Genomic DNA, 26,524 nt, shown 5'->3' on the forward strand with positions numbered 1-26,524 from the left:
ATAGTGACACACTCCGGCACGGATCAGCTTTCGTGTCTCATATCGATGGCATCGCATTGGACCAAATTTCAGGCATATGCAGCAGCAAGCACTTGTCACTCTGCCAAATCTCTGTACCGTTAAGCGAAAAGTGATAGGAGGGGATTTGGTGGTCCTCTGGGCTTACTTGTTTTCAGGTAGAAGAGCGCCGGAGCATTTGCAGTGTTTCGATGTATCGAGCGCCATTTATTTTCCGGTAACCTAGGCTTTCACTTATTTTCTGGACTTAGCTAATATTATATGTCAAGTATTCGTACTATTTCGTTCATTGTCACTCGTCCGTCTTTGATGAGTGCATCAATGCTCTCCTCGTAGGCTTCAATTGCGACTGTCAAAGTTTCAAGGTGGCTACTACGAGGCTGATCTTTAGCGCTTGTGTGGCCATTTAAAATGTCTAACTGATATTTGTACACTACTCGAGCGTATTTACAGGACACTTTACGCAAACTCGAGGTTCTTGTGAGTCTAGGGCTGAATTTTGCCCAGTAATCAGACATTTGAGCACTACGCGTTGTTAAACAAGATATCTTGGGCTGCATTGCTGTTGCATTCTTGCGCATTCGTGTCGACGTAAAGTGACTCATTGGTGCCAAATAGCCATTCGTAATTGCAGAATGAAATGGTCCCACGTACCACCAAACAATTCCTTGTGGGCGTTCAGACCTGCGTACGAAAATTGTTGATCATCACTTTCAGCATGGCCTTCATATATTTGGCGTCACTGATTAGCTTTCGTTGGTGTATGCAAAAACAATGAGACATAAAAAAAAATTTTGGTATCAGACTTTTCGCGCGCATCGACATTGGCCTAATACCCTCGTTAAGGCCGTTGCGTTTTCGCTAGAAGCAATGTTGAAGGTGTAGAGTTTGCTAGAATAATTACTAGAGGGAACTCTGGCGCTGCGATTGTTCAGCAACCATGGGAATGGTGGTTGTTACATGGATTTGTCTGATCTTCATTCATGTGGCTTCGGACGTTGTGGTAGGTTTGTTTGCTAGGCTTCATGTGATTTCATTGACCCTAAGTGTTAAAGCAATGTATGCTTTTTTTTAATGCACAAAGCTATGAGGGTTCGCAAACAGACATAATCGCTGCTAATTGCAGTGGTTCTGCCTCTCCATGCTTCCATGACCTAACGGTTTCATTATCGGGCTTCTGTGCTGGATGGTCGCGTGTTGAAATCTCGCCGTGGGACCATTTCGTTAAGGTTCATTTATTTATTTATAACTAGGCACTTTCTTGAAGGTCATCAGCTCGCCAAGTCGCGAAGCCATTTAAAGCTAGAATGTTACAGTTTAGGCCATGTAAATCTACTAACCATCACTCCAACGCTAGCTGAACCACCCGGCTTGTAGCTCCGCTCCCGTAGACACTGGTGCCACACTTCCCCCTAGTAATTGTATTAAACTCTGTGTTTGAAGGTTGGAGGCCCATTTCGAAAGTTCGAAGGGCACGAAAAATTAAAGGCAGTGTACAACACCGCACAGCGGCACCAGACAGCACATATTGCAGCTCCGCCATATTTGTTACTTGGGACGAGATGCATAGAGGAGCGCACTTCCATTTTTTCTGTGTCCCATTTTTTTGACAATGCTCTTTCTTTTCTTTTTTCGTTCTTCAGAAGCTGACCTTCAGTCTTAATACGAAGATGTATTCATAAGTTAAGGTGGGGAGGGCATCCTGGACGAAGCCCTGTCACACGGAGGTGTCGAGAATGAGCTCGATGAAGTAAGGGACCAGCCTAGAGCATTTAAGTTGCAATCACGTTTTCAATAGTGGTGTTGCAGAACGGGCACAAAGAACCATATGGGCCCGCGGGAACAGCTCACTGAGTTTAGTCACGTGACGTTCCCTCCCCTCCCTCCTTCGCATTTCGGTAGCTGTGGGGGTGATGCGCCAAGCTCTCGCTCCGGGAACTGCCGCAGTAGCTTAGTGGATACGGCGGTGCGCTGCTGGGTTCGAGGTCACGTGTCCGGTCCCGGCCCCCGCGTAATCGAATCGGGAGGCAAAATGCAAAAAAAAAAATTCGTGTATTTTGATTTGGGTGCACGTTACAGAACTCCAGTTTGTCGAAATATATATAGATTCAATCATCCCCCCTTGTGGCATGCCTCATAATCCGATCGTGGTTCTTGCGCGTGAAAGCCCTCAAGTTTGTTCGATCGACTTTCATTCCAGAAGGGACAAGTTTAGCAAGCATTCACACAGATATGCTGAAGCGTATGAAGGCTCAACGAGTGCTGGCCGGAGAATATAAAACGTAAAACTATTTTCATACGATTTTATTCAATTTCTGCTACTATCTCCATGACTGGTCAACTTTCTTGACTCCCCACCCCGTCTTCGTATGTCTGAAACGCGATGTCACGAAAAGCACGAAAGCTCACCACGTTAAAGAGACGTGTGAGCACTAAAGATGCAGTGATATGCCGAACAAAACTTACATCATCCCCGGAATAACCGAAGACATGTCCGTTTTGAAAGAAATAAAAGATAGCTGCCCCCCGTTTGCTCTGGTATATATACTGTTTACTCACAGCTGCCGGGGCAACTGATTTCTCTGTGTATAATGATATTTCTACGTAACAGTAAAACGTTGTGGAGACCTTTTGGCACGTATACGACATCACTCTGCCGATGCTTCTTCGCTAAGGATGCGTTCTAGGGCCATCTTTAGCCTTTCAGTTGCCCGCTGCCATAATTCTTGACCAACCATTGCAACCTACGGAAATGTTAAGCAGGGCAATCCCAGACGCCGGCTCGGCACTCCGCATCTGCTTATCTGTATTCATTGCGCTACCTCAGAGGCCCAACCTTCCTCCCCTCTGAGTGCTCCTCGCCTCTTGAAAGCTAATTAGATAAGAAAAATCTGTCGTGCTACGCAGTGCTGTTTGCTTTTGAAGCAAACAAAAATGACCTCCTATGAACAAGGCGAGCGTTCTGTTGGACGCTGCGGGTCACCGCCCGCGGCGTTGCGCCAACTCTTGCGTATATTTGACGTCAGAAGATTGGAAGAAAATGAAAAAAAACAACGACATAGTTTTACTTTATACGGCCCAAAGTGGTGCTACGACAGTTTGAGTGCCCTACTAAAATTTCCTTACGCTGTCGGATTAGGACGCAACAAAAAATGATGCAATTAGCGAGGCTGCATGCAATATTCGTTTATGCTACCTAACCACGGTATGTTGAACGATCACCCACGCGTGCATATGTCAACGCTTGGCAGCACCTGGCGCGTCAGGCCAATTTACTTCTCTGCGTAGGAAGTAAAGTTGCGAGGAACCCATGCGCTCCTATATATATTCTCGCATGGCGCTGCCCAGTCAGGTTAGACGGTGACACCCATGTTCCTCAAGATGAGTCGTGAATTTGCTTACGCGTAATGGAAACATGTCCTATGAAAAAAAAAGTTTCCTCCGACCACTACGCTGAGCGTTACGGTCCTGCTGTTGCCAAGCAAAGCTTCAGCACTGGTGGCCCATGCGCAAGCTCGACTCCCGGCGCCTGCACGGCAGTTCCGAAGTTTCTTCATGCGTTCCAGGCTTCTGCAAAAATAGTTCCGCGTATAAATTAAAAAATGGGCCGTGCACTCGGCCGTGGGAGGGCGTACAAGAAGGCAGCGCTTTGTTCCTTTCAGGCGCATTGTTCCACGCACTTCAGAAGTGCGGATGCCGGTTCCAGCAATTTTGCGAACGCCTTTTTTACTTTGTCATTCCGGTCGCACAGCGAACTGGCGTACGTGGATAAACCACCTGCAAAATTGACAGGTGCCGTGGAATGCAGATTTATGTGCCGAAAGTTCGTATATTGGAGCCGATTTTGGCGCGTACGCGTTATTGGGGAGCGTGATTCAAGTTACGCGCGTGCTTTAGGGCCACAGGTAACAGATTGCAAGTTTATACATGAATAACTGCGGAAGTATGAAATTGAGCCACACGATCTTTAAGAAAATTACTTGCCATTCGCATTTATTATAAATATGAGGGGTGCTGCAGAGGAGGGCTCGGGAACAATTTTGACCGCCCGGTCAAAATTTGTTTTTTGCCGATATTGATGCGTTGTACAGGGTTGTTATTGTGGGATTAAGCGATGAAACGCGGCTTTGAGAAAAATTCCGTAAATTGAGAAATGCTAACACGGAGAAGGGCAGCCAAGAAGAGCGCCACTACCACATGTTTTATTATGCTTGTAAAGCCACTACACAGTTCGACATTGAGGAAATTAGAACAGCTTGTTCACCACGGATCACATACATGTAAAACAAAAGCAAAAGCAAGAAGAAAAAGATGTACCACTGATAACCTATTCAGTAGAGTTACCAATTAGTAATTGGTTTGCCGATCTATCCACAACTGAAAAGTACCTCCGACGTGTCAAAAATGCTACTATATCGCTATGTGTCACGTTTGCAATTCTGAAATCGGGATATTGAAGTACCACAACAACGTCGCATATAGTATCATCCGTTCGGCATTACAGGGTCTTGTAAAGCCTCTTGTCTTGCGGTTCTGAGCACGTTTTCGAGGCATTGAGCATATAGGTTTGTATGGATTACTTTTCAGTGGCTAATAAAACATTTGGGAGTGGTGGTCGTCTTATCGTTTCTTATCTTTGTTACGCGTGTCAATTTGCGCCACTCTTCCAAAAGCGCGCGCGCAGATGCGTCGTACACGCAAAATTTTCGCGCGACAGGTCGCTCGAGACACTTTGCCTGTATTCTCTGGCTTCTTTCAGGCTCGGAAAAGCACTTTTATGTGGCAAGAATTGAGAAACGGAAAGCTGTATCAGGATGTTTTCATGCTGCTCAACAATTTTCTCATTGACACTTCTCATTTAATTATCCTATCTGAGCAGTTCAATAATTATTTAACACTAATTATCTAATTTGGCGGAATGCGAATAAATAATCTGAGCATCCCCAAGTGACGACAACCAACATTACCTTGGTTCTGTCCAGCTACGTGGCACTTGTATATCTTTAAATCTCGGTGCATGATAGTTGCGACATTCTGTATAAAAGCGTGCGCAGCGGAAGCCTTCTCGCGAGCCTCGCTTTGTAGCGAGGGAACCGGCTAATCGCGATAGATTCACGTAATAAACAATGCTGCTGTTTCGAAATCATAATGCCACTATTATTGTTCGGCCACGGAAACGCCCCTCTTGATCACGCCACGTTTTATGTTCTTGGTCATGAATCCCGAGTGTCGGGGCTGTGCACGGTCAAATAGCAGCAGTGCCTTAGGGCGTATCGGTGGGTTTTACTCCTCGCGCATGAAGAAGGTTACCCGATCGGCCTTGCTTTCATCCGGTCTCGCGGGCTGGCAGACGCCGCTTCTTAAAAAGCCAGCGTACAAAAACAGTTTGTTTCTGCAACGGGAAAAGCCAGACCACGTCTCGCTCTCTCTCTCTCTCTCTCTCTCTCTCTAATTTCTTGTTACAACAAAACTGCAAAGACGATATCATTTTAAGGAGCATATGTTATTGCCGGCCGTGAAACGGAGGGTCAGAGGGGAGAGGGGAGGGTTGTAAAACCGTTACCAAGCGCCAGTGCGCTGCTGCCTCAGTCTCATCTGCGCCTAATTATAACCTCGCCACCACTTTACCCACTGCTGCGGGGCGGCTAGGTCTCCACATTCCAGAGTGCAGCCGCGTGCCCTCGGGATATACTGCGTATTTATTTCTCCGGCCGAACGAAAGGCATTAGCCGGAATGCTTATGTCAGCGAACTGCATCCTAAACAAGGGCAGGCGGGTATACGGCTAGACTCGGAGAGGCGGCGTTTGGCACACGGGATGTTGTTGTTGCCACCTGATCGGTCGTTGCTCACAGAAACTGATTACTATAGTGGAGACACCTCGATCTCGTTCAAAGTACGAGGCAGGGCAAGTAACTAACAGCAAGGCTGCGGGCAGGCGAGCGTATTTTAATCAGCTGAAAACAATTTCACATTACTGCTGCCGAACCAGGCTTTTCCTACCTTCCATGAAGTTTTAGTTGTTTAAAACAATCGTGATAAATGGTGGAACGTTCAAAAGAAAAGCACGAAGAATAAACTCACATGTATTTGAACAACAACAACGAAAAAAAAAGATGTGAAATCCGTAGCAGCAGCTTGCCAATCTTTATTTTGTGTCGCTTTTTTAATACAGTACTTGGTATTGGCCTACGAATCAAAACAAGCAGATGGAGAGATCGATACTTTCTGGCCGAAGAGAGCGTGAAGACGAGAGTGAAATCAAACAGAATCTGGCTACCTTACTCAGCGTGTCGTAGATACTGCTTGCTCTTGACATTTCGAAGATGTACTTAACTACAGTGTCAAACTTCATGGAACTATGGAAATGAACACCACCTTCGGCCCACTAAAGGGCAATGGTCTCCCCTAAAGTGTGTGATTTCGCTGCGCTTACACCAAGCGGCACATCACTAAGACCCTGCAAAGCATTCAATATCTTCACTCGGTGGCACCGTCTGTAACGTTGTGTATAACATGAAAACTTCAGGCCGGCGTAAAGGACGGCATGCAACTGTTTTTTTTACTTATTAACTTGAACAGAAAACAAAACAACGAACAACATATGTATGCGATAACAGATCCACCACCACTCAAACGTTGCACTTTGATTTTAGGATAAACAACTTAATTTCACGCTTCGGGCCGTTACCCTGCGTGGTTCTCTACGCCGTACCGGGCGAAGATTTCGTGTGGCACAATTTGCAACAAGTGACCCTACAACACGTAACTGTGTAGTCTCTGGCTTTAATCTATCGAAAACAATGTACGGGTAATGTTTGAAGCAGCAGAATATTGATGCGGGTGAGTTGTTTTTGCACACTTGAAGAAATGAGCGCTACGAAGACGCGGTCTAAAGGAGGAACGTACATGTTCCTCCTTTAGTCCGCGTCTTCGCTGCGCTTATTTCTTCAAGGGTAATGTATGGAATAATGTGCCTAGATCTTCGGCGTATTAGAACTCACTTCTGCGAAACAGAGAGTTAGTGCTTATTAAGTTTAGATAGGTAGCTACTTCCCACTTCTAAAAAAAAAAAAAAAAACATTTTATCCACTTCCTTTTTACTCATGCAGGTAGCCGGTTAGTGATTCGTTAGATTAAAGGTAATAGTAAGAGATATGTAACAGAGACCTCCCCCCCACCTCCCTAAAAAAATAAGCGTGCAAGTTGCGAAGACAGATCGCCCTTCGATAACACTGTAGAAATATTCAGCTATTCTTTTTGAATGGGCTCGCAGTCTGTAATTCTAGGGATTGGATTATGGGATTTAATGTGCCAAAACCACTTTCTGATTATGAGGCACGCCGTAGTGGAGGACTCCGGAAATTTCGACCACCTGGGGTTCTTTAACGTGCTCCTAAATCTAAGTACACGGGTGTTTTCGCCCCCATCGAAATGCGGCCGCCGCGGCCGGGATTCGATCCCGCGACCTCATGCTCAGCAGCCCAACACCATAGCCACTGAGCAACCACGGCGGGTATAATTCTAGGGCAGCAACATACTTAGCTGTTTCACAGTATACGGTAAGACAGTGACATGGCAGCATCTTGCTATAGTCATTCTCTTGGTGAAACCTGTGCCAGCAGCGTTTCTCGATTCGAGAAAAATTGACTTAGTGCGTGAGATCTACTGTGCAATTACTGTTTCAAGGTGAAATTTGCTGACTTGATATTCAAAAGAATGCTTGCTCAAAGGTGTAAGAAATAACGAGTTGTTTGTTGCACAAAAACGACTACATACTGAAAATTCCGTGGAAGTGTGTGATTGCTCATGGTCACACCCTGCATCGCTTCGACCCTATCGTTCTTTCCAAACATACTAAATATTAACCACCGGAGGAATGAAATACAAGCTAATGGCGATGCCTTCTTTGACGCTACGAATAATTTTATGAATTACAGCCAAATCCATAGCACAATTTATAGATATTTATTTATTTATATGATTACTTCAAAAGCCTCTAGTCAGGATGTTGCATATAAGGTTAAACATTGACATTGACAACTAGTGCATACATTCACAAATGCTGTATACATTCCTAAATACCCATAATTGATACTATTCTTGAAATCTGCTGAATAGGAGTGCAGCACGACGTGGGGAGGCAAGTCATCCCGGTCCTTTGCTATTTGTACGAAGAAGGCTGATTGGCAGAAGTATGAGTGCACTGGGGATAGACAGCTTTGGAGTAGTGCTTACGACTGAATATGCAACGAGCTGGTGGGATGAAAGAAGTTCCAAGCCGTGAGTAATGACATTTTTCACCCTGATTTTGGGCTGACAAGATTAGTACTTGATTTAGGTTTTGTTATACGAGCCCGAAAGTAAAAATTCGAGTAAGTAAGCCTAGCTACGTGGTTTTGAATAGATTCAAGCGCTTTCAAGAAGGTTTGAAAAGTGTGGCTCCCATACTGCGCAGGCGTATTCCAGTTTGGGACGCACCAGTACTGGCAGCGCCAATCGTGATACATGTGGCACATAGGAAGCTATAAAGCGCTTGTATGTTTGCACATCGCACGAAAATCAGAGGCTTGCCCTCGAGACCTGTTTAGGAAAACTTTGTGACAGTCTGAGGAGTACCAGGCTGGAGACATGCTCTTCCGGGCAACTTCTCCTTTCTTTTGATTAAAACATCCTCCGCCATATTCCTAGATTACGTGCCTTTCAAACCGATCTAAAAGAAATTCTGAGGTACGCCATATAGAAGGGAACCCAGGATTACTTTTCACCACCTGGTCCTCTTTAACGCGCCCCTAAATGTAAATGCGCGAGCATTTTGTTCGTTTCACCTCCATTGATATTCAGTCGCCGTGGCCGGGATTCTAGAGGAAGCTTTAGCTCGGCTGCTCCTACCTAAATACACGTAAAAGGAGAATTCGTTTTTCTCAACAACCACTGCAACAAATTTGGCCAGGTTTGTTGCATTTAAAATAAAAACTTAAAATCTAATGACTTTTAGTTTCGAATTTTTGATTTACGTCGTAAATTTTTCATTAAGAACTGGCAAATATCCCAATTTTCAAAAAATGAAACTATCAAGTTTACAACTCTGTAACTTGGCAATAAAAAACGATATCACAATTGTGCTACTTGCATCTAATAGTAAATCTTAAGTGGACAAAACTGATATGTTACACATGAATGTGAAAAAAAAATTTGTAATATGGAAATATAGCTTTTGCAGAACCCTTGTACACAACGTAACAAACTCACGTACGATATAAATTGACATATCAAATTTGTCTGCTTTCAATGATATAGCGGATGCCGTTTACAAAGCCGCAATCCCTGTTCTTCATGCATAGGTATAAATTTGTGAACTTGCTTCTAATTTTTTTCAAGCTTTCGAATTTTTGAAATTCTTTTTAACAACACTCAGGTCCTAAATCAATATTCCGCTTCACACAGTCCATGGAATTTACCTTTCTCTCTTCAACGCAAGAAATTTCATTAAAATCCGTCCACGGATTGTCTTAGAAAGCGTTTTTGCGTTTTACATGTATTTGAATAGGCCTCGTCGGAGTTGGGCTCGAGCTAAAGCTTCCTCTTAAGCCACGACCACGAGCTCAACAGCGCACTGACATGGCCACCGGGTTACCGCGGCTGGTCCCCTTTTACTGAACGGAAAGGTCCCGATACCATTGCTTTGAACGTCAGCATGTGCAAAGCCACAAAGAATGCTGCTGCGAGTCTTGAGGTGCACCAACCTATACGATCGCTTGTGATGGAACTGAACAGTGAATGCTTCATTGCGCGTGTGTGTGTCCCCAGATGCGGTGAAGCGTTCTCCGAGTTCTCATATTTCACTCCCCTTTCCCCCTTCTCCAATGTAGAGTATCCAACCAGGCTCAGCCTGGCTAATCTACCTGCCTCTTTCTTATTGCTTTATTCTCCCCCTCTATGCACTCTGCAATTGCACCAGACTTGCGAGCCCGTGTAACCTGCAGTAGCTGTGTCACCTTGTCGATATTTCATTCTTATTATTAGTGTTGTTAATATTATCTTATTTATAGCTTCGGGAGCTTGCCCTTAGGCGTAATATACACGTGGTTACAGATACATAAACACGTTTGTTTCGTGCAGTCCAATAGGGTCTGGTAGTGAAGGCCATGTATCCAGGGTTATATGCCGGAAGCATGCTCTAGGTTAAATATGTAGGCTCCGTAGGGCTGGCCAGATGTTTCAAGTGGAATAAATTTACAGGAATATTTTATTGTCTACATTCGGCTGCTTTGTATTCAGTTGTCGGACTCTTTGTCACTCTTTTTCTTTTTTTTTGCAATGTTCAGGTTCAGCTGAAGCGGCTCATATCAAAGCCGAATTGATTCTGCTTCCCCCTCTTCTACGCCGTGCACTTTGCTGGGATGACTTCTTTGATACTTTTTACCGATCTACCGCTATATATGTACAGGCGCATGAAAATTCACAGGTGCCTCGGTTTATCACTGCTCCTTTTCCTCATCGTAATTGAGATCAGAAGTGATGCGTGATACACTTGTGGTTGCGACGACCACGTAGACCACGTCTTCCACTAATACCCTTCTGTTAGCGCCGAGAGGCTTTACGAATTAGTACAATAAGTCAATAAGGCGATTAAGCATTAGCGATGAATTAAACTTCGAGACCCGTGGTGTACAGCGTCATTTATACACCAAAGCATCATCAAAGCATACCGGTGGTTCCAACAAGGAGGTCTGAACAGTGTGAGCGCTTCGAATGCGTGGTAAGGTGTGTGTTTACGGCATAAAGTTTAACATTAGGCATTCAAGGGCGCGTTCACGCATGTCTTGACTGCTGTCTTTGCGCCTGCTGAAGGAGCCTTTATATGAATATTTTTTTTTCATTTCGATCTTATAACTTCATAAAACAACTTTACATTTTCGATAAAATAAAAAGCTGTAGCTGCAGGCGTTCTGCTTCCAACCTCTCCAGTTGAACCTCAGCTAACCCTACCTGCCCACTACCTATTTCCAACACACCCTTAGTGGCAGCAAAGTCAGTAAAACCATCGTTAAAAGGCTCCCAATCTTTTAAGTTTTTTTTTTTTCTGTCTGTAGCCTTTCACATTTCCCTTGCGCCTCGTCAGAGAAATTTCAAAACACTTCGGTGTCGTCGCCACCATTCGTTATCCGTTTAAGCGTTCTCGCTTTCGATGTCGCTGCTACAGCTGGCCGCTCCGCGAAATGCATGGAAATCGCGTTTGACCTTCGGTGTCGTACAACGAGATCGATCAGTCATTCGTACGCCGGCGCCCGCACGCACATTATCCGCATACTGTTCGCCGGCTAACGACCTCCTCAATTCATCGCACGCGCATTGATTTCCGCTTTGCATTTCTTTATTTCCTTTTGCTTACTCTCCGCATCAGTTGTTTCTTGAGCTCTCCGAGGCGTTTAAAGTGCCCTTTAATGCTCGCCGCGCCGTCCACCCGCCAGATATGAAATGACTCTCGAGAGGTACCTACCTATGCGGCAGGTATAATAGCTGTTAACGAGGCAGGCGCAGATAAGAGCACGACGTGTTTCTTTTTCTTTTCTGTTTTCTTGCGCAACTGGCCACCTGGCAACACTCGGGTTTCCCCCTCCTTTCCGACTCCCCGAAATTTTCACGCGTGTTAGATGCGCCCTTCAAGCATCGCGTATTGCGAGCTCCTGTGTACGAAAACGAAGTCTAACGAATAATAATACTTAAATAAAGAATATGCCGGCCTCCCCTTGTGGTGGTGGCTTTTCCACGGCCATTTCCTTATGCCCTTTGAACACGGGGCAACCCCTTCATTTTCGCAAGCGTCCGGCGTGTCGTTGGACGACAGCCCAGACGCTACATCTGCTAACCACTGATTCCCTCGTGCAAAGGCGTCCGTGGCGAATAAAGATGCAAATGAAAGAAGCAACTGGGAAACGCATTACCTAGACGTAAAATGGAAAAGGAGGTTCGCAATACGCAGTTTCAGCGCGATAGCAGCAGAGCAAGTTTTGCGGGGAAGTACGCATTTCCCATGTGTCCTTTAAGGACGGCATGGGAAGGAGAGGAGTTGAGGATGGGGAGGGGGGGGGGGCGAATACCTTGCGCCACAGGGCGGATTGGGGGGCGACTAGGGTTCGTGGAATGAGCGATTGCTAATGACCTTCGAGGGAAAACACACACGAAGACATGAGAGTGCTGCGAAACCGGTCTTTTGAATAAGACCGTAGAATACCTGGCGGCGAGGGTGACCACACCAAGTGGAAGGAGCTGCTCCACGGACAGTTTATTTGTGGAAGGGAAAGCGTTCCGTGAGGATGTTTGGAGAGAGTAACAAACAAGAAAGCGAAACCAAATAAACATACACACACACACACATACACGCACACACACGCACACGCACGCACACACGCACACACACTTTCACACGCAAACGTAGCGATAGAACGAATTGATAGAGAAAGAATTTTCATGGGCGCTGGGGAACGCTCGGACTTCTTACACGACGACATCGTTGGCGGCGGACTGCCTTTCGCACGACGCTATTGCTCAATGCCTCGATTCAAAAAAAGAAAGAACTGAAGGAAGAAAGAAAGAGGGAACGAAAGAAACCAGAAATGCAATAGCGGGAAGGACAAGGAGGCAGAGGGAGAGGGACGAAGCCGCGTTTTGCGCTCCAAACCCTGCCTTTTGTGGTGGTCGGCAGTGATGCCGGCCGCGACGGCTTCGGCGAGACGCGTGGAGCTATAGCGCAGTCGTAGGGGCAGCGTACCGCCGCGCGGTAGCCCCCGTTGCGCAGTGCCTCGTCTTGACAAGTTGTGCGCGCTGCGCTCTGTCGTTCAGTGGACAGCGCAAGACGTCGGCGTCCATTGTCTCAACAAGAGTGGGACCGTACCTGCTGGAGTTTGTGTATGTGCGTGCGAGTGTCGGTGTGCGCCCACGCACGCGCCCGTGAAGCGCGAAGCAGTTTCGGATCTGGGATCGGCGAGTCCCCTGGGTGCTGCTACAGCCAAGGGCATGAGCGGCGTTGTTTTGCTCCGGAGTGCGCGTGTGCTTGTGTGCGCGTGTGTACGTATACCTGCCTGCGCCATCGACGCGTCGCCCGCTGCTGCGTCCTTCCGTCATGCGACGTCCTCTAAGGATTTGCTGCACTGTGAGTTCTAAGCGGCTGCTACTCTACCGCTGGACCGGCCGTGGCAGATGAGCTGATTTTGGGCGTTCTGTTTGTTGGTCCCACGTTCATGTGTTTTTCTTTCTGCTGGACTGTTGTTACTCGTACCTTACGGCGAAGGGGCCCAGCGGGCTAGGGCGTACTGCCTTGCAGCGTAGGTAGTGACTGTGGTTTTTTTATTGCCTTACACCGCAAGCCAACGAACAGGGGCATTCCGAAGATTAGATGTGTGTCTGAATCGAGTATGCTGTTAGACTCCGCCCATTACTTTTATAATTCACGAATGACCAAGGTCTTTAAGATATAATTATTCTGCAATGGCACACGCGCTATTAATAGTCGCTCAGCTGCCTAGTAGAAGCAAAAAAGGAATTCACCCATACCCTGGTTACTCTACGATGCGGTTAGCTCCACTACAGCGAACATCGCTTATGAGTTCCCTACTCTTCAGCACGTTTAGAGAATTCCCGGCAGTATTGAAGAGAAGGGCCCTAAGCCGTACATTGTGCCCGGCTTATACATCGATAAATTATCGATGTATTGTATTTTCCGTATTTGGGCCTTCGAAGCAATAATGAAACGGTCTTCAAAAATATACTCTTGATAGGCTTATATTATATACATCGTCACATATGTGTCCCTATGTAGCTTAAGGGAGTCGAACGTTTACGTGTGCCGGTGGAAGCAGCTGATTTTCTTATCAGCTGCTTCCACCGTAAAACTCCATCAAGCAATATCTTGCAGTAGGGAATCGCAAGTGAACATTGCAAATGTTGCAGCGGGCTAATACGCGGTTTTCGAGCTTTGGTGTAGGGGAGCTTCTTGTCTTTCACACATTCTTATGCGCCTGTACATTTGCTCAAGACTTGTGCTCCACGATCAGCTCAGAAATGTTTCGATAAGAAACTGCGTGACAGCTTGCCAGAGATGCAGGGGTGTCAGAGCGGGCATAGTGGACTCGTCAGTTCACAGTTTGATGCGCATGATTTAGGCAATGTGTACTCCGATGTCCAGGAATTCAAATAACACTCGAAGTCAGTACTTAATTTCTGACTTTCAGTCCTCTTCGCAAGTTACCTTTGAGCAGACAAGACGTGATAGCTCACCCGAAGGTTGGCAACCAGTAAGCCCGTAATTTTTTTCTGCCGATGTTATGAAGATGTTCCCGCTTCGCTCAGCATACCAAGTCTTTTCGTTTACAAGCATTTTTACGAAGCTCTCCAAATTCATAACAGAAAAAAGTTTTTTGTTAAGATGATCAGCCGGTTTTTTGCCCTGGGGAATACGCTTTATTTCCCTGCGTCGCACGCGGCAATGAGCTGTGATTCGCTGCTTTGTACATCTTCTATTCGATGTCCCTTTGGCTACACATATAGTTTTTTGGAGCAGTAATTGCGAGATTTTGGGCTGACACACTTTCTCTCCTTCACTTTTTCAGGTGGCTTTAAATATTCTGTTTTCTCTGCGTGTACTGCCTCTATTCCTGCGCTAAATAACGTTGTAAAAATATTTTTGTCAAGCTTTAAAGCAGACTCATTGTCGTTGTCATCCGCGAACATTTTGGGGAATCTTTTCTTCCAGTACGAGGAAATTGCGTTGTTTCCCTGCCATAATTTTGAAGAATGAAAGCTTTTATCTAAAATAAACCATGTCATACGTAAAGACACAAAGTATGCAAATTTATTCATTTCAAGCGTCTATTATAAAATAAAAGCGCCACCACCAAGTGAACGCTGCGAATTGGTATCCAGCATTCCGTGACGGTACACAGGGACACATATCTCCATATGTCTCTTTTCGTTTGTCATAGAGTTGTTAACAGAAAGAAATTATTTCGGTAAAGGAAGCTAACTAGTTCCATAAGTCGCCCTCAGTAAGTTCGCAGGCGCAAATCATATGTATTGAGATGTGATTCCAATCCAAGGGTGGGGGGACATGTGTTCCATGTACATTAATGTCTTAAGAACCACGTATAACGAAAGCAGTCGTGGTGTACAGTGGTTAGTATATTGACTTGAAAGCACACCGTCGTTGATTCGACCCCAGGCCAGGTATAGGTTATGTTTATTTACATCACAAGGATCGCATACGACGAGTGAAAGCTTGACGAGCGCGATCGGCTTATTCACTTAAAGTTCACAACTACCAGTCACCCTAATGCGTAAGCATTCGCTGCCAATGAATCCTTGGCGGGAAGGACAAGTAGGCGAAGTGTGGAAACCCAATAGTAACGTATTCTTACGCTGTGTAACGGTGGCATTTCCGTTCTCGTGACGCTCAGGAGTGCGTCAACCACCATCGACAGGAGTGCGCGCAGGAGTGCGCCAACCACCATCGTCACGTAAATAACAGCGCCTTAACGAGGATACCCCCTTCCCATCACATTTCCATTTGCGATGAGTTGGTGTTTCTTTGAGTTTTACGCAGCAATTCTGTCTAGGTAATTCGTTATTGCAGTGAGATTTTGCACGTTGTCAGTGAGATTTTCTTCACAACAGCCCTCTATTTCTTTCTTTTTTTACCTCATATAGTGTTCTTTATCATCCATACAAGTATTCCCTAATATAATAGGCCTAGAATTGTGGTCTTCCAATATAGAATTCCAGAACACTACTGCAGCTAGAAGGTGCCCAAATAAATTGCTATACTGAGGAAAAAAGTCAAACTGAGGAACAATTCCTCAGTGTTCAACTTTTTGATGAAACGGTTGTCATTTTTTTTTTAGAATATGATATCACCATCCCTGATTATTGGATAGCCTGTGATGCTATGTGAGTCGACCGTCTTCTGTTCCTTAAGATGTCGCGTAGGTATGCGCTTATCGCATTCATTCCACATTTTACGATCGTATGTTAAAGTTCAGAAATGGTGCGCTCGTCCTTCGATGCTTCTCGAGAAACATCTTCAACGTGTCAGAAACCTTGAGCACGAAGACAAACGTAGACATACACACAAGCAGTATTCTTATACTATTGGGCGATGGAAAGCTTCTCTGCAGCACGGATAGCGCGAGACAGCGCCCGATCTCACTGCTGTCATTTTTACTATTACTCTGGACTCGAGGAATTGCCAAGGAACTTTCTGCACAATTGCTGTCGAAATAGTGACGAGCTGTTTCTGTAAAACATGATCCGCGCGCGAAGCTTGCTGCTCTGTTTCCCCCCCGCATTGGAATACATTCGCAGAAACCGTGGTCATTGGCGAAGCAGGTTCACGCAGGTCTGTTGTTATAAGTTCTAGTTTCTGTAGTGATGGTTTTGTCGCCATTTCCTTAGTATTATTTTGCGGTTGCATTTGAGCAACACGTCACGAGGACACCTAATCGCGGTCGTCATTCCATAACTGGTAATTTGCAGAATAACATTAGTTTCCTATCTTGTTCACTGACCGAATACATTGAAACTGAATTCGCGAGTCCAGGAAGAGCATTAGCGAAATTAATTATGAAGAATATGGCAAAAAGAAAATGCATGATTTGTCAGCTAGTGCATATACAAAGAAGACGGTGTCTTTAGTGAACCAATTGATCAAGTACTTGAGAAAGATAGGGGAAAAAAAGGTTATTTATGTAATACGGCAGCTGAGTGAGGCAGGTCCCCTAAACATAAACACTGCCAGAAACCCGATACATTGCTGCATCAATGACGGGCCACTCGCCCTTCCTTGCCTTCACTTCGGGTTATCTCTTGGCTGCGGGTTTTCCTCACGCAGTCTAACTTTTATCTATTCATTTATTTATTTCAGCGCTTCTTGCTCTCTTCTTGCCTTCATGTCTCTCGGCGTCTGTGTTTCCGTGCTGATACGCCCTATGCCGATTTTTCTTTTACACTCGGGAGCATCGGTTTGGTCGGCAAGCAAAATACCTATCCGGTCTATAGACGAAAGGGGTTTTCCGGTGAACTGGATAATTCGCCTGTACATGCGAGCATGGCGAATCAAGGCTGTTGATTCTTGGCACATCGATCTGTGAAACCTGATGTAGATTCCTGGGTTTTGCCGAAACACTCGTCCTGAAATATTCGCTCCTGCGCTTGCCTTATTCTCTTTCGCAATGTTTCAAGGGTGTTCCCATAGGCGCGTGTCGATTATAGCTGCCACTTCCTTGCGGGCCCTATGCATGGCTCAGAAATTTGTTTTAGGACTGTTGTGTGGACATTGCGAGTAAAGTAAAAAAAAACACCTTGGATTAGACAAGTTCATCAAGGTCAAGAGGGTTTCGGGGAGGGGACAAAAACTACAGATGGCGTGACCATCGTGCCTATTTTGGGGCTTCTAATTTCTATTGTGTTTCATCAAACACAAAATTTATGCTCTGTGTGTGTGTTAAAGTTGGCTAAACAATTATTATCAGTGAATTACCTAAGCTCATAGCAAATATTACTTTGCGTCGCCCAGCAGGACCGCGAACAGTACTAAGTTGGTTACATTCTCGTAACCCAGACGTGGATTCTTTCAATGCTTCGATCCACTTAGGTGAAACACCCTGTATACTTTTGCCGACACTGCATTTGGGGGTTGTGAGACGAGCCCATCTCCCACTTGCTGGAAAGGAAGCGCTGAGCAATGTAACTATAACGTCAGGACAGAGGTCAGAGGCGGGCAGCGTAGTTGATCAAGGTTGCCCAGCCAATCCTGTTTACTTTCTCACCGACCAGGCGACGCACCAACACACTCCCTTCTTGGCGAAGCGCAGTTAGCTTTTGTTGCCAAGCTGGAAATTGGGATTAACCGATGCGTAACGTAACGGAAAGCAGGAAGACGAGACGATGCTGATCAGCGTCGAGGCCTGCGGCCGGGATCTTGCTTTATGACGCAAGCGGCCACAATATTTCTTAGCTGCTGTTGATTTAAGACGTAGCTTTACTTGAGGAGATCCAATGTAAATATATGGTAACAAGGAAATTGTTTTGCGTGGTATAAAGTGCGTAAAATTTGACGAGGTTTGTTGCATTCGAAATAAAATGTAAAGGCTATCGAGCATAGAAAGCAACTTTGGTATTTAGGCCATTAATGCTTTTTTTTACAAAAATACTTGAGAATTCCACAATCTAAAAAAAAGCAACTTGGAACTGAGACATCAAGTTTACAATGATAACTCAGCAATAGTATATGTTACCACAGATCTGTAGGGTGCCCATTTAGAGACATCTTAAGGAGACAAAATTGGTCGATTGTTACTATTCCGTAATACTGATTAGATTTATAAGCTGGACTTACGCTAAATCTGCGTAAATGTTCTGACAAACTTGCGTAAACTGCAAACTCTCATATCATATTTGTACTCTTTAGACGCTCTAACGAATGCAGTGTATGGAACGCCAACTGTCTTTTGGCGCAGAGTTACGAATTTGTAAACTTATTGCTTCAACCTAACTTTTATTTGTTGCTGGCTAATGTTTGTAAATTTTTTAACAAACACGAGGCCTTAAAGGAAAGTTTCGCTTGCTACGACTTATAGAATTCAATTTCGTCTCTAAATGCATCAAATTTTATTTCAGTTGGTTCAGCTGTTGTATAATGAGAACATATCTGCGTTTCACGTGTATATTAATAGAAAACGATCGAAGTTTGTTCCGAGTTAAAGCTTCTTTTGAATACGTTATATGTTGGCCATGATCACAGGAAGCTTCTGCAGATACACGCAATAGGCCTGAATTTCTGTTCACTGCTTGCGCGTTATTTAGCGAAAGTGTAAGGACCTTAACAGTGTGAAGCTCAGTGAATTATGAAATGTTAGAATAGAATGTGATGTAGATAACAATATAAACGAAGGAACGAACAAGCAAATAAACAAACAAAATACTTTGGATGAAAGAATGGGTGATGGTGAGCTGAGGTCTGTCTTGCACATGACGTCGCTCACGTATGTTCTCTGGATCATCAACTGCCGCTTCAGGTGCGCTCTGGCTAACTTACGCCTGAAGGCTCAGAACAAAGGTGGGCGAATGACTTCAAAGACCTCGAACTGACCTCGTTCTGCAATCGCATTTGAACGACTCACTCAATCCCAACTTTACGCCATGTGGTTGAGGTGTTTTCGGGAGAGGAGACTACCTGTTCTGGCAGCTACCAAGACCTCAACTCAAGCCCTTTATTGAAGTTACAGTGATACTGATACAAAATAAGAAACTCAGCTGGATTGAACGCGCAAGCTTCTTTAACAAGGAGTATTTTTGATTAGTAGCGAAAACAAAGTTTGTGTAAGTGAACAAATGCCGAAAATAAAAAAACGGCTGTGCTGCCGCCTGTTTTTGACTATGGTCTTGGGACTCTCTGGTCACCTGGAGTTCACGTGGGGATTACGTCAGCTCGTTCGTTCGCCGTGGGCGATTTAAACTGAGCACCAGCTGCACTACCCCCACTGGCAATTTTCCGTGCAGCAAAGTAGTATACTTGAACACAGAGGAGGATGACAGATATCTATAGACGAATAATCCATGGATCTAATTCCGTTTAATATGTTCTTTCAGTTGTCATTTAAGGTCGGCTCTCCAAACTGAAACTCATATGGCGGTCGGCTTCTAAACTGCGTAAGCCTTTCCCGTGCTGACGTCCAAGAAGAGGTGTCCGACCCCTCGGAAGGGATAGATCAAAACCACAATAAAACAAATGAAACATAACGTTTTGTAAAAAAGGTTTTTCATTACAAAGTTTCAGGCACAAAATATGCTATGTCAATGCATCTAACAGCGTATGTGCACATATTTTGGAATAAGTAAAAATTTGTATAAGGACAAAGGCTAATACTGTGGACTCATTTGTTCGGCAGAAGCCGAGCATCCATTAAGCAGTTGAGAAAAGGTTTAACTGTGAAGCTTGACCTGACGGAGTAGTGAGTCTCACTGCAAAAAATTCACACATGATGTGGAGGTAACACAATGTTGAACTCACCCCGAGAGTTTTTAGCAAATGCCAGCCTCACCTCTACCTATTTGTGAGGTCGAGGTCGACTTCGTGAGGTTGCAACTCCGTGATGGTGCCCGCTTTTTTGCAGATACCAGGCCGTTTTGTGAAGCCATCTGCTTGCTGCAGGGCGGTGTTATGGCGCCATCTAACATACGTTTAGCGAATAACAGTAGTCCCCTCCGTGGTTTCGGTGCACATGTTAGCGTCTTCTCCCGCCTTTTTTTCACGTCTTTTTTGTGTAATTAGGCATATGACACACAAGAGGCTTAGCACAAGGTGACAGAAAAATATCGCAAACACTAACTATAACTTACTATCAGACGTATAGTTTAAAGGCGCCCTGAACCACCCCTTCGGGCTCATGAAATAATATAATCCGTGGGTAGCATACGCTGCTGTGAACATCTCAGCCAAGTTTTGCTGTCGTACGCGGTGTGTGAAGCTCGCAAGCGGTTCGCGAATTCACCTTTATCTCAAAACGCTCTCTTTTCAACAAAATGCCCTGTCCTCACTCTCTCCTAGGCGCACAATTTCGTCATTTCCTTTGACGGCTGCTATAGGGCCATAGCTGACATCAAGCTGTGGACAGCTACATGGCGTAGATACCGCGGCCGCCGTGGGGTGTTGCCACGAGTCCACTGGCTAGGGGCACTGCGGTTCGCTAAGTACAACCGCGTTTGGCTTATGTTTATAGCATATAGTACACTCTAGCGCGTCCTAGGCACCAAAGGCGGTAATCGTGGCGTCTACGTTGACATCCAAAATGAAATTTGAACTGCGTGCCACGGTGACATTTAGAAGGCGGATTGTTGTGAGCGCGCCCCACTGCGCCGTAGCCTTCGCAGTGCAAGGCATTGAAGAAGGAGCGGGAGCACAGCTAATGCCTTGTTTGAGTGCCAATAACTCCGCTTCTGCTGAACGCATTGAGGTACTTTTTGAGGTAATGTATTTTTACAATAGCCTGTTTTCACTTCTGATGCCTTTCTGGATTTTCATAAAAAGTAGTTTAGGGCCCCTTTAAATAGAATACATTCAGCGCTGAATCTTTGTCTAAACTTAACATTTACGACCTAAACCTTCACAGGGAATAACTGCGGGTGTTTTTGCGTGCGCTCTTACTTACGAGTGCCTACATGCCAACGTTTATGACAAATACGAAACATCCCTCTCGCTCAAAATCTTCGCGGTTACAGCATCCCGGTTCATGAGATCATGTGTTGCAATGCTAATAAATTATGGAGGTTTTCTTTTAAATTTGGTATGTAAAAAAATGCTGTGGGAGGCGCGTTTGGGACCGGCATCCGGAAATTTGAAACGCTACACTGACCTGCTGGTATCACCAGCTTCTCACTATTCAGGATGGGACACAATTGCCATGTCCTCCGTCACTAAGTTTTGCGCGCAGTAATCGCAAGCTAACGTCGGTTAACAATGCTAGTGAGGAAAATTAAACATCTGATTGACGCTGGCCTGCACGCCTTCCTTCTTCCTCCTTTGTCTCCCTTTCGCTCCTCACAGGGAAAGGAGTATAAGGGACGCAAAAATAGAAAATAGAATAGTCTGGAAGAGCTCGTCGGTTTTCGCTCCTTCTCAGCTTAACTGGAGTGGACAGCCATATTACTAAACTAAGTCTCAGGTATGGAATACAGGGACCGAGGAGACAACATTTAGCTCCAGTTTTAAGCTCACTGGAATGGTCGCGCCTAAGGTTAATCTCGCAATGTCGTTCCTGCGGAGCGGAACTATACAGATTTAACGCAAGAGATTAGCCGCCGAGTCACTGTAGAGCAGGGTCGCGATGGATGCGTTCTTGAAGTTATGCCGGCAACGTTCCGGTTCCTTCGTTCCGTCTGTCCGTGTGGGCGAAGTTTGTTCTCAACCTGCCCTTTATATTTAATCAGTTGCGAGTCCTGAGAAACTGGGTGGTGTATGCATTTATGCTATTGCGCCACCTTTGCTTGAAGCCCTCGCTGTTCTATTACTGTGTTTTGATCCCCGTTAGGGAGGCGCCTACTTCGGGGCTGGTCGCCACCTGGCTTGCACTGCGCCCCGTGAAGCTGATATACGCCGAGGAATTCGCCATCCATAAGCTGCACAGTTGGCTTAGCGGTACGTGGTAGCGCACGGCTCTGGATGGTAAAATTATATGGATTTTTTAAAGAAAATAATATTATATGTTTTTTATCATATTATAAACCTTGGCCGCCCTTGTCGCCAGTGTTTATCACCCGCACGCGCGTCTGTGTTTTTGTGGAATGCACATGTGCGCCAACCGAACAGATTCCCTACAATGTATCTCTTCGGACACCTGCTACTTTCTGTCTTCATATTGCTTTAACGTCATCTCTGTCTGCCTTGCATAGCAAATATTAGGAGCGAGGTACTTTTATAAAAGCAAAGCTTTCTAACTGAAGCTCGGACTTCAAGGCAAATTCTGTATACACTGAACCTATGTTGTATAATATCGAAGTCAACACTATTGTGGTCCTAAACAGGCCACATTAAAGACATATTCTTATAATTCTTTTGACGCGGCTGAGTAAGATGTTCGCGCCATGGAGGTCTCAGATATATTCCTTGTCATTTGACGAATGTTGGTTTGTATTACAAGTTCTCGAACTTCACGAAAGCAAATAATTGAAATATAGTATAATATGAAAGAAGGCGCTGAATTTTCTTGAGCAGGTATGAAGAATGCTATATAGCAATGTGCTTTCACCCCGGTCACATTGCTGCCGCTTTGTTTTAATCCACTCGGCTACAAGCGATTCGAACTACCAAGAAATATTGTTTTCTTAATTTTCGCACATTTGTGCTTGCGAATTCCTGAATATATCTTTCTTTTACCTTTGCTTGAAAAATGCTCAGCGTATTCTCGCATGCGTTGATTCGTAGTAGTAGCCAATGTGATTTCTTTTTTAATGAGAGGGTAAATGACGCAGGCCATACAATCGTATAGGAAGGGGGTCAATAAGGACGATTAAACTAATGAAAAAAGATTTGCGGACATAATGAAGCCCAAGAGGGATCGATAATGTGGTCCATGCGCTGTCATTTGCAAGCTCTAACATGCCCTTGGAAACATATGATGATGATAATGAGAATAATTGTAAAAACATAAAGTAGAGGCAGCTGTTCGAAAAAGAAAAGGAAACTACTGCCACCCTATATGATTGAGGGAAACACTTGGTGGTGAAGTCGGAAGACTGGAATAGCAAGGCTGACAATGAAGCCTTCGGGGACGACTCTTCCGGAACAGAGTGAGAAAAAAATTGTGTGGAATTTTGAAGCCGCGCTGTGTACTGGTATAATATTCAAACGAACGTTAGAAAATTATAAGAGGGCGCCGCTTAATTTAGTCTGCGTCCTTTCTACACTACGAGGACACTGATATTTTGTGCCTGCAGATAGTAGGAAAACGAAGAACGAGCGGCCTTTTTTCTCGCTCCGTAAGATGTCGCCCTATTGATAGCCGTAATTCTTGCTCTCACTGGAGAAAAATTAAAGGAGAGCAATAAGAGAGTGAAACATGACAAGAAAAAACTGCCTGCTACCTAGAGGCGGGCTAACGTATTTCTACTAGAGTAAGAGTTTCGCAACAACCTGCATTTAACATAAAACATAGGGAAGGGGTGGAAGGAGCATTTGTTGAAGGTTCCCAGCCTGCCTTCCTTTTATGCGAAGCATATTACGAGAGCTCAACCCAGCTCCTCAGGCGCGGCGGTGTCACCTTCAATACCACGTGACACCGTGACGTCACGACAGGAGAAACGGGGCTCCAACTCGCGCCGTCGCTCGCGGCGTCGCGGCGGTATATAAGCAGCTGCGCTTGTTTCTAGGTGGCTTTGGCTCAACTCTTCCTAGATGGGCTGGGTGGGAATCGAACCAGGGTCTCCGGTGTGCGAGACGGAGATGCTACCACTGAGCCACGAGTACGATGCTTCAAAGCGGTACAAAAGCGCCTCTAGTGAATGCGGTGTTGCCTTAGAAACGAGCTGTTTCTAAGGCTCAGGCATGCGTCGCTTGCTCAGGCGCACATTTCGTTGCCGCGCCGAACGCTGCGTTGCTCGACGCTCACCGCGTCCAATGCGGGGCGCGTAGTCGCTGCGCCGTAGCCCACTGTCTTACACCCCTTGGCGGGTCGACGGGAACGCTGTCGCGTTCCACTCTTGAAGGCGAAGCAGAGTAACGTATGAGTTGTTTCTTCGTCTAGCCGAACCAAATATAGCCAAGCAACAGCAGTTCACCAGGCTAAACAGTGGTTCAACAACTAAAATAAAGGCTAGTATGCTTCGCATCCTGGGCTTAACCTTAGCTAAGCCACAGCCACTTTTTTTCAGTACCTAGGGAAATTTCCGTGGAGGTTAACAAAGTCGAGATGAACTGAACAAAAAGTCAAATACTGGCGGCCTAACGTAAACATAGGCCATATTAAGGCTGTCACCTAAACGTATGTTCCGATGCATAATAACTTATTCATTGAGCGTTGTATTTATGTACACGTGTTGTACGTATATTGGACAATGTAGTAACAATATTGTGCACAATGAAGTGCATTTTTTCCGATGTAGTATTTCCTGCTATGGAACCATGTATTTTCCTATGCTAGATTACTTTAAAAAATAAGATAATCTCAAAATTTCGGTGACATGCTTATTCTTTCTTTTCTCTGCCTGGCAGTAGCGGTGTTCCCGTGTCCTGAGGAGAGTTCCAGTTGTGTGTTTCTAGTTGTCTACTTTGACCGAGCCAATGAGATTTTTCCAATTTATGGTTGCAGTAGCTCTACTAGTGATTGATCTTAACATGGAAATAAGATGCCTCATTTTCTGAGCCATTTTAAGTGGCAATCTTTGCATGCTTTACGTAAAGTAGGTTTCTGTTGCCACGACTGTGAAGATTGGCTTCTGAGCTCCCGCATGTCCATCTGTGTGCCTCAGTCCCGCCCACCTCGATGTATAGTACATCCTCGAGGGCTGTGTTTCGTTTGAGGGCAAATGTGATGGGAGGCCTAGGTGGTACAGTGCCAGATCATTGTGACGTTCAACTTTCTTCCTTTCCTAAATATTTTGGAGGACAGTTTCACGCGGCAAAGCGCGTGAAAGTGCACGCGGGGATATTTTGTTTCCAAAAACCGAAATGGTCTGCGAGATAGCTACGTTGTATTCACGGGATTATAGTTGTTATAGGCAGCTCGAGTCACTTTTGTGTCCGTAACGAGGAACATGAAGTGCGTGATCAAGGTACAAGATACCAGCAAACTATAGTGTGATTTACACGCATAAAAAAATAAAAATATTGCTAAAATAGCTTCGCATTCCATTAGGATGGGCTCAATTGTATCCATACTCTTCTTGAAGGAGACATGTGCCAATCGTGGTGCAAATTTGGTATCGGTATGTGTTTACGCTAAGACAGACAGCTCGAGTCTCAGAACGCAAGCCACTACCCTTTTCGGTTAGCGCATAGATTTTCTCTGCTGATTTTTTTAACCTCTGTCATTCTTGCAAATCACCATGGTCCTTTTCGTTTCGATCCCTTGTATCCAATTTACCATCTGTGCATCTGGATTTCTCTTTGATCATTCCAGGTTGTCTGTTTTAACTCTCAGTTACTTTCTACTGAGTTGCCAGTGTTTTCAACTGCTTTTTTTTATGTGATATAAGGAAATGTTTACGCACAATTTAAGGCACCGGCTACTCCTTAGCTTGTGAATGGGTCTAGCCTACAACACACATAGTTCAATATTACATATCAAATAACCTTTTCATACAAGCACCAGAACTTGTCAAGCAACTTATTCACAGTAACACTATGGCATCAGAAATACATGGTACATACAATATTCAATTTCAATGACTCCACAGTTCTCTAGAGGAAAGTCTAAAAGATACAAATGATATTGTCCGCTAATAATGCGGTCACTAGTAAGCGCATGATTTATACATCGTGTCAATGCGTCATCACATATAGTCACAACAGAATAGTCAACATAACACACACACACAGACACACACACAAACACACACGCACACATATATACATATATATATATATGTGTGTGTGTGTGTGCGTGCGAGTGTGTTTGTATATATATATATATATATATATATATATATATATATATATATATATATATATATATATATATATATATATATAGCCATATTAGAATGACAGGAACATCAAAGGCGTTATTGAGGGGCAATAATGCCGCTGTCTTCGTGAAAAGTTTTTACTCTATTCTGGGTCCTATCTTTTGTGGAGCAGATGTGCCTGGGCTTTAGCCGCCAATTTCGTTTTGCTCATGTTCCTGAGTCTCTCGAGAAAATTAATTTTGCTCTGCGCTTCTGTGATCTCAGAAGAAGCCGTTTCCATTTCACCCTGCACTGCTTCTTTGTTGTTTTAATAAGGGCCCTCAATGCTAATC

General features: G+C 44.8%; 1 protein-coding gene across 10 annotated transcripts in view; it reads left to right on the forward strand.

Moving 5' to 3' along the window:
- The window catches only part of LOC135905792 (neuropeptide CCHamide-1 receptor-like), a 361,484-nt gene that overhangs the window by 325,434 nt on the left and 9,526 nt on the right, over positions 1–26,524 (forward strand). For 2 of the 10 annotated variants that reach the window (XM_065436840.2, XM_070538499.1), the window contains exon 3: positions 8,139–8,300. The exons of 5 other annotated variants lie outside the window; for them this stretch is intronic. The gene's annotated coding sequence lies outside the window, so the exon portion shown is untranslated. Of the gene's footprint in view, positions 1–8,138; positions 8,301–13,039; positions 13,174–13,224; positions 13,346–22,108; positions 22,207–26,524 lie in introns of those variants that run through there. 3 more of the 10 variants (XM_065436841.2, XM_070538501.1, XM_070538502.1) reach the window with 3 other exon arrangements.

Source organism: Dermacentor albipictus, chromosome 5 (genome assembly GCF_038994185.2).
Source record: "Dermacentor albipictus isolate Rhodes 1998 colony chromosome 5, USDA_Dalb.pri_finalv2, whole genome shotgun sequence".
NCBI lineage: Eukaryota > Metazoa > Arthropoda > Arachnida > Ixodida > Ixodidae > Dermacentor > Dermacentor albipictus.